The following is an 11,957-nucleotide window of genomic DNA, read 5'->3' on the forward strand; positions in this document are numbered from 1 at the left end:
TGTCTGAGCGATTGGCTGAAGTAGGACTGAGTGGACTTGTAGGCTCTAAAGTTTTACATTGTTTTATTTTTCAATGCAGTTATTTTTTGTACATAATTCTACATTTGTAAGTTCAACTTTCATGATAAGGAGATTGCAATACAGTACTTGTACTAGGTGAATTGAAAAATACTATTTCTTTTGTTTTTTACAGTGCAAATATTTGTAATCAAAAATAAATATAAAGTGAGCACTACACACTTTGTATTCTGCGTTGTAATTGAAATCAATATATTTGAAAATGTAGAAAACATCCAAAAATATTTAAATAAATGGTATTCTATTTTTGTTTAACATTGCGATTAATTGCTTGACAGCCCTAATAAAAATCCTTTTACCAGTGGATAACATGTGAACTTTGCATTGTTCTGGATTGTTGTGATAGATGGACAAAATCAAGAAATTGTCTTGGTCTTGATTTAGCAAAGCCTCACCAGTCAGGTTGTTTAGCAAAGCAATGAGTTTTTTCAGTCTGGATCTTATATTACTCAAATCTCCATGTTTGGGGGTTCTGGTTTGGCTGGTCTGTTCATTGTCTCTGCATGCTGAAAGGTCCTGTGCCAGAAACAGTCTGTGGTACGTCAGGAAAATTCATGCCTCAAAAGCATGTGTATCTGACATATAATTATTAATTATGCTTATATTGTACCAACTTCTGTTGGTGGAGAGACAAGCTAGGACTACCTTTCCCAGACCTGAAGAAGAGCTCTGTGTGGCTCAGAAGCTTGTCTCTCTCACCATAGAAGTTGGTCCAATAAAAGATATTACCTCACCTACCTTGTCTCTCTAGTATCCTGGGACTGACATTGCTACAACTACACTGCATATATATAATTGGGGTTGGCAGAATTATATTTTTATTGTTTTATAATTTTGGTGGATAGTATTAGTGTTTATTTTTAAGCTTTTTTTTTTTTTTACTTTTATCGATTCAAATTTTCAAAGTTGAGGGAAATTATGGGGGGAGATCGGCAAATAATTATTTAATGATATTAGATATTGAAATTCAAAAAGTTAGTTTTATAACCATTAAAATACAAATTCCCAACATTAAACATAAAAATATATATCCTTAAATCAAACTCTAGTAAGTTCTCAAGCAGCATGTTCTTACTTTGCCTATCAGTAAAATTTCAATATTTATTGATGCAAATACTTTTTGGTCAGTTTGTGTATGTATAGCGTAATTCACGTTTACCGACATTAACCAATAAAAATCTAATTGTTCCAAGCCTATATATAATGTGCATGTTTTGGTGTGATTTTTATTACATAGAGAAACAGATAATCTGATATAAGTGTTTTGGTAGCATATACGCTAGTGCTGGCTGGAAAACAAGAAGACTATGGCATGAAAAATGTTGCGATTCTGATATTAGTTTTGTTCCACATCTAACCAAAAAAAAAAAAAGAGAGCGAGACCTCCCAGAATGGCCAGTAGCCTTGTCACTAGAGCACTTACTTAGGCTGTCAGAGACCCATACTGAACAGCGTGCTCTGTCTGATCCAGGACTTAAACCCATGTCTTCCACAACTCAGGTGTGTGTCCTAAACACCAAGTCATTGGCTATTCTGGGATGGGGCGCTTTCTCTCTTTATCAATAGCTAAATATTTTTTCTCTATCTTGCACCACAGAGAATTTATTAGCATTTTTCAATGAAAAAAATTTTTGTTGAAAAATCCCTGATCATCTGTAATACATGCACACCCAAAAACCTGTTTAGTAGGAGTCAGCTACTGAAAATGGCTGTCATGATGCCACTTCCACTGAAATCTGTACAGAGACCACTCTGCTTATCTGCTGTAACTTCACACTGTGAAGAGACATGAGATGCAGCAACCTCATATGCATGTGTGCCTATGTCTGGATCGAGAAATGGTGTGTGTGTGTGTGTGTGTGTATTTATCTATATATCACTTTAGTTACAGCTGTAAGGGTCATGAAACCTCTGTTCAATTCTGGCTACAGACTAGTTGTGTGACCAAGAGCAAGTCAACTTTTTGCCTCAGTTTCTCATCTATACAACTGGGATAATACCCACATGTTTAAATCAGCAAAAGGGCACTATGATAATACTTCACATTTATATTTATTATTTGTAAGTCTGCACTAACTTTTTTCAAACATATCTCTTCGCTGTGTCTTACAAAATTGGTGGTAGCATATACAGTACATTGCTATTACCCTGGAGTCTGGACTCTTTCAAATGCAGGACATGTTTCTACTTTACAGCAATTTTTCTCATTAATATTCTGAACTTTTAAGACTGGTAGAAGCAGGAATAAGTCAGACCACCAATATCAGTATGTAGGAAGTTATAAGTGCTTTATTCAAATACTCATAAATGCCAATAATGGTGTCCTTGAATCTAGGAGTGCCTGCTTAGGGCCACTCAGAATACTCTTTATGCAGAACTTAAAATTATCTGCAAAATCTATTATTCAATATATTTAAACTATTGTTTAGCGATGCATTTAATGCTTCTATCAACTTCATCACTATACAAGGTCCAAAACCCAGACACATTTATTCAAATCTCCCTGCATGTTGAGGATTTGGATAAAATGGAACCCCGATCCAAACCACTGATTGAGCTTGACTTTGCGAAGAAAAATTTTGTGAGGTTTTACTCACACCATGTGTAGTTTTATTTGTATCTATTAGATATGAAAACGGGTAAAACCCAGAACCACTTATCCAGAAGCCCCAAACAAAAACCCTTTTACACAAAGGTTTGCAGAAAAACTCCTTCTTACATGATTGAGCCAAGCAGATGTTTACAGTTCCATTCACTCCATCTCTGCAAAATATTGAGCAACTTCAACTCCCCTGGATTTCCATGGGAGCCAAGGACACTCAGCACAATGGGGTCAATACTGTGCTCACAGTCAGACTTGGCCGCACTAGTACTTTGCATGCTGGATGCGGTGCTTTTGGGTGCTTTATCTGTGCTACAGTTGTTCAAACTCTTTCCTGCCGCCGTTTAATATAGTTCAATATAGTAAGGAGAGTCTGCAGTGGCAATACTACACGGAGGGTGAGGAAAAGTTTCCTTTTGCTGTAGAGGCTTATGGGTATGAAAAGCAGAGGCTTTGCTGTCAGGAGGAGTTTCACACAGAAGCCAGAACTCACTGCTGAGATGAGAGGAAGAAATTAAGAAAATACAAAGAGGTGACTGAGGGAATTTAAGGTAATGTACAGTGAGGTATAGATTTTACTCCAAGAGGCATTGTTAATTGAAGATGGTTTAATAAGTTTTATGTTTTTCTTTCCCTGCTGGATTGATCTTCAAGTGTGTCTCTTTTTGTTCCAGTTCTACTTTCAAAGGTTACTTTATGTAGCATTAATCAAGGAACTCCAGAGTGTTTCTGATCTCCAAAAGGAGTTTGTTTTCTGTAGAAAAAAGTAAAAATTTTAAAGATGAGGAAGGGAAAAGGATGGAAAAATAGATGATAGAAAGAAACAATGAAAGCTGGGAGGCAACACAGGTCAGATCCTTCGTGGATATAAATTGGAGTGTCTCCACTGAAATCAATAGAGCAATGCCAGTTACACTAGCAGAGGATCTGACAGACAGAGAAGACCAAAACTGCATGACTTTGTGATGAGTATATTATTTTTCTAGGGAAGGCCACTTGTTTGAAAAATACCTCATGGTTCTGCCACAAAGAGACTGACTTCATTCCAAAGGGAAAGAGTTTGTTTTGATTGGGCGTTTTTGTACTTAAAACTACTTAATCACATAGTGGCAATTTTCTTCCACTGCTCCTGACACCTTTAGTGCATTCTCTTTTCTTACTGTTGGTTTCCTGCCATTTTAATTGTGTGGAATTTATGACTCTTAAAAAGAGAGCCATAGCCATTAATGTTTAACTGCAGTCTGAACTCAATGCTATGGAGTCCCGAATCAGAGCTTGTCTATCTGGAAAAGTTGCATTGCTTTAATACAAGATATGGATTTTTAAACCAATTTGGTTAAATCTGACCAAAAGGCTATGTGAACACTCCTATACTGGTTTAAACTAGGTTTACTTCAATTTAGTTTGGGGGCATGTCTACACTACAAACTTAAGCTGACTTAAGTTAAGTCAACATCCAGCTGCTGCAGTAATTAAGTCAGTAGTGTATGTCCACGCCACACTCCTTGTGTCAGTGGAGCGCATCCTCCCTAGTAACGCTTGCATCGATGCTGAGAGCAGTGCACCATAGGAAGCTATCCCACAGTGTAACTCGCCGCAAGGGGTTTGGGGAGGGGTTTGCAATGCCTCTTGGGACCAAAACATTTTCACATGGGGGACTGGGCACATGGTTTCAAAATCCCATGATGCAGTTTTCTCCCCCATACCCCTGATGTCAACTGCAACCCATAATATTTCATGCCTTTTTTCAAAAGGCTGGCATAGCCTCGTGTACGCCATCTCCTGAGACACATGGATCCTGCTCAGCTGTGCACTATTGTTGTGAGCACTACAAACACCACCCACCTTATCCTGCAGTATTTCCAAAGTTGGAAGAGGAGCTGCTGCATGGAACATGACAATATCCTTCAAGCAGCCCTGCTGGAAGCCATAGAACGAAACAATTCCCAGTTGCTCCTGGCAGTCACGCAGCAGCTGAACATGGGGAAGCACTGGTTCTGGTCCTGAGAAACAAGCACTGACTGGTGGGATTGCATCATTAGGCAGGTATGGGATGACAAACAGTGGCTGCAGAACTTTTGTATGTGCAAGGACACTTTCCAGGAATTGTGTGCAGAGCTCTTCCCAGCCCTGTGGTGCAGCGATGCTAGAATGAGTCAAGCTCTGACTGTGGAGAACCAGTGGCAATCACTGTATTGAAGCTTGCAATGCCAGACTGCTACCGGTCAGTGGGTAATCAATTTGGAGTTGGGAAATCTTCAGTTGGGATTGCTGTGATCCAAGTATGGAGGGCCATTAATTGCCTTCTGCTAAGAAGGGTTGTGACTCTGGGTGATGTGCAAGAGATACTGGATGGTTTTGCCACAACGGGTTTCCCTAACTGCGATGGGGCGATGGATGCAACACACATCTCTATCTTGGCACCAGCTACCTTGCTACAGAGTACATAAACAGAAAGGGATACTTTTCAATGGGGTTGCAAGCACTGGTGGATCACTGAGGGCATTTTAATGACATTGGCTTGGGATGATCAGGGAAGGTGCATGACGCCCACCTCTTTAAGGACACGGGTCTGTTCAGAAAGTACAAACAGGGACTTTTTCTGAAATTCAGAATCACCATTGGTGATGGTGAAAGGCCAGTAGTGATCCTGGGAGACCCAGCTTACTCATTGCTCCCATGGCTCATGAAGCTGCACACTGACCACCTGGACAGTAGCAAGGAGCAGTTCTATCTTAGGCTGGATGTGCCTTTGGCAGTCTAAAGGGCCACTGGCGCAGTTTGCTTACCTGGTTAGACAGCAGTGAAAGCAATATCCTCATGGTTGTAGTTGCCTGCTGTGTGCTCCATAATATCTGTGAAACAAAGGGTGAGAAGTTTCCACAGGGATGGGGAGTGGAGGCGGATAGGCTGTCTGCTAATTTTGAGCAGCCAGATACCAGGGCAAAAAGAAGAGTGCAGCATGGAGGACTGCTTCTGAGGAAGGCTTTGAAAACCTGATTCAGTAATAACCCTCAGGAATGTGCGTTGCTTCTTGAGTTGTGCCTTCCTATACTGTGAACCTTGCCATGCCTGCTAGGTTTCTGTCTCCAGGAAATCCCCCCCTGTGTTTCCTCAGTTTTCCTATACCTCCTCTTCTCCACTTTCCCCCTGGTGTGAAATAATAAAGATTATTTCATTCTCAGGCCATGGACTTTTCTTGCACAAACATATTGGAAATGAAAGATCAGAAAAAGAATGTAACCTTGGACAGTCAGCAGAATATCATTTGGAGGGGAAAAACACAATCATCCTGTCTTTTAAATAGAGTGGCCTGGCCTGTCAAGGATCACTGTATGTGTGCCTTTTATTACTAGTACCGTCCCCCAGTGTTGAGTGGAAGGGATATAACATTTCTCCCCTCGGCTCCTGAAATGTTTGGGAGAAGGGGAGGGGGGATATGGCAATGCAGGAATTCTGTTCTGCAGGAATTGCAGAGGAAATTTAGCCTCAAGGTGTTTCTCCTGAAGGTCTACCAGACACCTCGACATGTCTGTTTGTTCCTTCAGAATCCCCAGCATCTCCTACTGCGGGCCATCCTCATGCTCCTGGTCTTCTCTCTCCTGCTCGCAATATCCATGTTCAGCTTTTCAGAGAAAGAAATCCTCCCCGCTCTCTGCTCAGTGTCAGCTGTCCCAGAGGCATTCATAATCTCATTAAACGTGTCATCACACGTTCTCTTTCACCTTCTTCTAATCTGGGACAGCCTCTCCGCCAGTATGGAAGATGAGCTGAAGAGCACACTTTCAGCTGTAAGACATGGAAAGCACAAAGCAATCATTGTCAGTGCATACCCGGGGTCTCGTGCACAGTATAATATAATAATCACTCCCCTTATTCCACTGAAGTACAAGGCATAACATTTTCATTTACACCAGCTATTCATTGAACCGGCTTGCTGTACCACGCATGGCAAGTATGGCCCGGGGACATAGGTGCCGGACTGTCTGCAGCATTGGGTGGCCAACCCGAAGAGGGAGCACAGGGGGCAGTGGGCCAATGCCACCTTTCTTTTTTAACATGGACATTGTGTGGCCACTGTTGACCCTGCCAAACTGCAAGCCTTGACAGAGGCAGTGTCAGGAGTGGGCTTGCAGCTGTGAGAGTGCACAAGTAAATTTCTCTTCCCGCAAAACCTCCCAGTGCCACTGGAGCTAGCTGTGGCCCAAGATTTGCAGCTTCTACACTCAGTGCTGACCCCTGTCACCGAAACAACCGGCATGTCTGGAGAACCATTGCCTAATACAGCCACCCAAACCAGAGGGGAGTAAGGTCAGTGTTATGATACCAGCCACTGATCCACTCACAGATCCATATATTGCAACTAGATTCTGAGGAAATAAGGGCAAGGTGTATCTGAGAGGGAAATACTACAAGCAAGTTAAGCTTCAGAAGAGTGCACTGGGACCAAGTTGGAGTTAATGGAGTCTATAATTGATTTTAGCAAACCAGCTCTTTGATAGAGTGGAGACTAAAACTAGACAGAGAAAGATGCAACTAATTGAACAATATAATTTGATGCTTGAAACAGGGTGTGAAAGTCACTGAGTGGTAAATTAGGGTTTTAATTGAAGAGTAATTAGTATGTTTGTTTGCAAACATATTCTGATTAGGGCTTTAACTGAAGAGTAATTAGTGTTTTTGTACCCAAACATAGTCCAGATATTCTGAGTTCCTATTATGGCTGTCTCATATTGTGGATCTTGAATATTAGTTTTATACATTGTTTGAATTTCAAATATCTCACTATCTCTGTTGAAACAGATGTATGCTGGTTTTCTGGACAATGGCCCTGATACCATGCCATGTAAATCAAGGAAGTTTTGCCATTGAGGTCAATGGGAGCTAAATATTTTTTTATCAGGTTATAATTCAGCAATAAACCCTAAGGCTTCAGCTCTAGAAATGTGAGGTTTAACACTTTGAAATGATTACCATTTAGATAATCACGAGTAGCCATCATTGATCGTATCTTTGAAACATAAACTGTAATTTTGCCATCAGCAATGGAATTTTAATCTTTGAAAACAATGTAAATACTTAGACAGATGTTTATTTAAAATGATGTGCTCTGGGCTATATATTAATTGGTTGTACCACCCTCAAAAATCCCTGAGGACTTTCTAAAGTTGAATTAAGACTGTAAAACAGTTTCCATTAGAGAAATAGAATCTATAATTAGAGGGAATTTGCACACACATGATGTCTGACCAGGAAGTTTCCCCATTAGCCATGTACATGCATATACACCTGTATGCATGTAATTTTGTACACCTAACTTTGAAAATTCACCTCATTACATGTTACAAATACAGACGAATGCCAGTGAAAATATTTACAAAGGCTTCCATGTTCACTGGTTAACTCTTCCTTTTTTTTTTTCATTACATTTAATTCAAATTAGCAGAAACCGGCTAATTTATTTTGTAGTTAACATGGTTTTTTTCTCCTTTTAATTTTAATTAGCTTTTAGTGGATAGGTTTAGAAAATTCAATCACTGGTGACAAAAAAAAATCTCCATGATAGCTGAGAACAACAGATTTTCCTCATAGACATGTTATTGCGCAATTGTCTATTACTTATATTTTACCTTTTTCTCTGAAACATCTAGTTTATATACACTTTTGGACAGGATATTGGTCCAAAGGGACCATAAGTTTAATCAATGTGGCAATGCTTGTGTTCCTTTGTGCCCTTCCTTAAAAAATTGTGATGGTATCATTGTTACCTTATTTTGTCTACTATAGACAAAGACTATGTCTGATGATCACTAAAATACAGGAAATACTGGAGGGTGTCCTATGCCCTTTGTTATACAGGAAGTTAGACTAGATTACCATAATGGTTCCTTCTGACCTTAAAAAAATCTATCAAAGTGTTATTATTCTGGCATACACATAGACATTATTCATTGCTCAGTATTGTTTTCTGCTGACCTTTGCCCTGCTTTTCATCTTTTGATTTATATTTTCATAAGTAAAGTCCAACCTCAAATTACTACAGCTCTGTGTGTGTGTGTGTGCGTGTGTGTTGTGTAGACAGTCTCCAGAAAACAGTTTAAAAATTTGTTGAAAGATCCTAAAACTGTAGAACGGAAATCACAATGTGCAAATCTGTTCTGATTAAACAGGAACCTAAAGGCCCTATCCAACATTAGGGCCCCATTGTGCTAGGCACTGCACAAACACTGTAAGAGACCATTCCTAACCCAAAGACATTACATTCTCAATGGAGAAGACAGATGGAAGGTAAGAAGAAAGGGGGACAAAATAAAATAATAGGGTTAGAAGAGATCACAAGGGTCATCTAGTCTAACTCCCTGCCAAGATGCAGGATTTCTTGTGTCTATACCATCCAAGACAGACTCCTTTTGAAAACCTCCAGTGAAGGAGCTTCCACAACCTTCGGAGGTGTCTGTTCCATTGTCCTATTGTTCTTACAGTTAGGGTGTTTTTCCTGAGATTTAATTTAAATTTGCTATGCTGTAGTTTGAACCCATTGCCTTTTGTCTGGCAGGAGAACAACTTTTCTCCATCTTTTTTTATGACAGCCTTTCAAGTATTTGAAGACTACTGTCATGTCCCCTGTCAATCTCCTCTTTTCCAACATTCCCAGTTACTTCTGCCTTTGCTTGTATGGCTTGCATTCCATCCCTTTGATCATCTTTGTCACTCACCTTTGGATTCTTTCCAGTTTCTCCACATCCTTTCTATTCATTGGTGACCACAACTGGACACAGTACTCCAGCCAAGGCATAACCAGTGCGGAGTAGAGTGGTACTATCACATTCCATGACTTGCGTGCTATGCCTCTGTTAATGCAACCTAAAATTTCATTTGCTTTTTTGTAACAGCATCGCATTGCTGACTCATGTTGAGGTTGTGATCCACCATAACTCCCAGACCTTTCTCAGCAGTGCTGCTGCCAAGTCAGTTTTCCCCCATTCTGTATTTGTGCATTTGGTTTTTCTTCCCTAAGTGCAGCACCTTACATCTGTCTTTGCTGAATTTCATTTTGTTGTCTATAGTCCAGTTCTCCAATTTATCAAGATACCTCAGAATTTTAGCTCTATTCTCCAAGGTGCTGACAACCCCCCGTCCCCAGCTTTGTGTCATCTGCAGATTTGAGCAGTAGGCTCTCTATTCCTATATCCAGGTCATTAACGAAGATGTTAAACAACACCAGACCCAGAACAGCTCCCTGTGGGACCCCACTTGAGACTTCCCTCCAATCTGACATCATTCCATTAATAGTTGCTCTGTATTTGCAGTTGTTTAACCAATTATGTATCCCCTTAATGGTCTGTCAAGCCCGCATTTCTCCAGCTTACTTATCAGAATGCGATGTGAGACTGTGACATAAGCCTTGCTGATGTCCAGGTATATTATGTTCACCAAATTCCCCCTATCCACCAAGCCAGTTACCCAGTCAAAGAAGGAAATCAAGTTTTGTCATGATTTGTTCTTAGTAAATCCATGCTGTCTGCTAGTGATTATCCCTTCACCCTGTAAGTATTCCTAAACTGAATGTTTTATACATTGCTCTAGTAGCTTCTCAGGTATCAAAGCCAGGCTGACTGGTCTGTAGTTCCCTGCTCCTCCTTCCGCCCGTTTTCAAAGATGGGCACTATGTTAGCGCTTCTCCAGTCTTCTGGGATCTCTCCTGTTATCCCTGAGTTGGCAAATATTATTGCCAGTGGCTCCAAGATTTCTTCAGCTAATTTCTTCAGTGCTCTCAGGAGAATAGTATCCGGCGCTGAATTTATTTCAATTGGTCAGAAGACCTCTGACGTCTTCTTTACGTATCACAATCTGCATCCCTTCTCCTTTATTGTATATGGTAACTTTGCTCTGCCTTCTCATCATCTTCTGTAACCACCTCATCTTCTCCATTGAGCAGTGGACCCACAGCATCCTTAATCTTTCTTTTTTGTCTGACATACTTGAAGAATCCCTTTTTGTTGTCACATTCCTAACCAGCTGTAACTCATTCATTGCCTTGGCTTTCCTGATTGTGTCCCTACATGCTTGCGCTATTCCCACATGTACTTCCTTGGTGACATGCCCCTCCTTCCATTTTCTGTATGTGTCCCTTTTGGTTTTTAGATAGATTAAGAAAAAAAGCTCCTTGTGCAGCCACATTGGCCTCCTGTGGCTCTTTTCTCTGCATTGGAATAGCTTGATGTTGAGCCTCTAGCGAACAGGAGCAGCTAACGGGAGTTTTGCGAGGGAGTTCTCCAGGTGAAGGAGGAGCAATTATGTGACCCTTGGGGTAAGTTTGTTGTCTGTAGTGTGTGTGTTTGTGATTGTGGTGTGCTTGCTGTTTGACTGAAATATACTGTGTGGTCTGTTTGTTTAGAGGACTGTGTGCTGATCGTGTGTGCGCTGAGCCTAGCGGCCTGGTAGGCAAGGCTGAGAACTTCTTAACGAGGCTTTGATCCCTAAGCCCTTGAGCATCCATCAACCCTTAACCGGGGATGGGGCTACTCAGGAAGTCCAGGGCTTTAAAAAGCCCGCTCCTAAGCGACCAGAGGAGCAAGGGAACAGAAGCAGCTAACCAGAGTTTTGTGAGGGAGTTTACAGGAGGGAGTGTTGGGGGGGGGGCGGGCTAGATAAACTTAACAGTCTTTAAACTAAAAGCCAGAAACACCCCCTGATAAAAAAATTCACAAAGGAGTAAAAAGATAATGCAGGCAGAAGTCCAGCAACAGAGTGGGGGTGTCAAGGTTCCTCCCCCACTCTGAACTCTAGGGTACAGATGTGGGGACCTGCATGAAAAACCTCCTAAGCTTATCTTTACCAGCTTAGGTCAAAACTTCCCCAAGGTACAAAATATTCCATCCGTTGTCCTTGGACTGGCCGCTACCACCACCAAACTAATACTGGTTACTGGGGAAGAGCTGTTTGGACGCGTCTTTCCCCCCAAAATACTTCCCAAAACCCTGCACCCCACTTCCTGGACAAGGTTTGGTAAAAAGCCTCACCAATTTGCCTAGGTGACTACAGACCCAGACCCTTGGATCTTAAGAACAATGCACAATCCTCCCAACACTTGCACCCCCCCTTTCCTGGGAAATGTTGGATAAAAAGCCTCACCAATTTGCATAGGTGACCACAAACCCAAACCCTTGGATCTGAGAACAATGAAAAAACATTCAGTTTTTTACAAGAAGACTTTTAATAAAAAATAGAAGTAAATAGAAATAAAGAAATCCCCCCTGTAAAATCAGGATGGTAG

Source organism: Eretmochelys imbricata, chromosome 2 (assembly GCF_965152235.1).
Source record: "Eretmochelys imbricata isolate rEreImb1 chromosome 2, rEreImb1.hap1, whole genome shotgun sequence".
NCBI classification, from domain to species: Eukaryota; Metazoa; Chordata; order Testudines; family Cheloniidae; genus Eretmochelys; species Eretmochelys imbricata.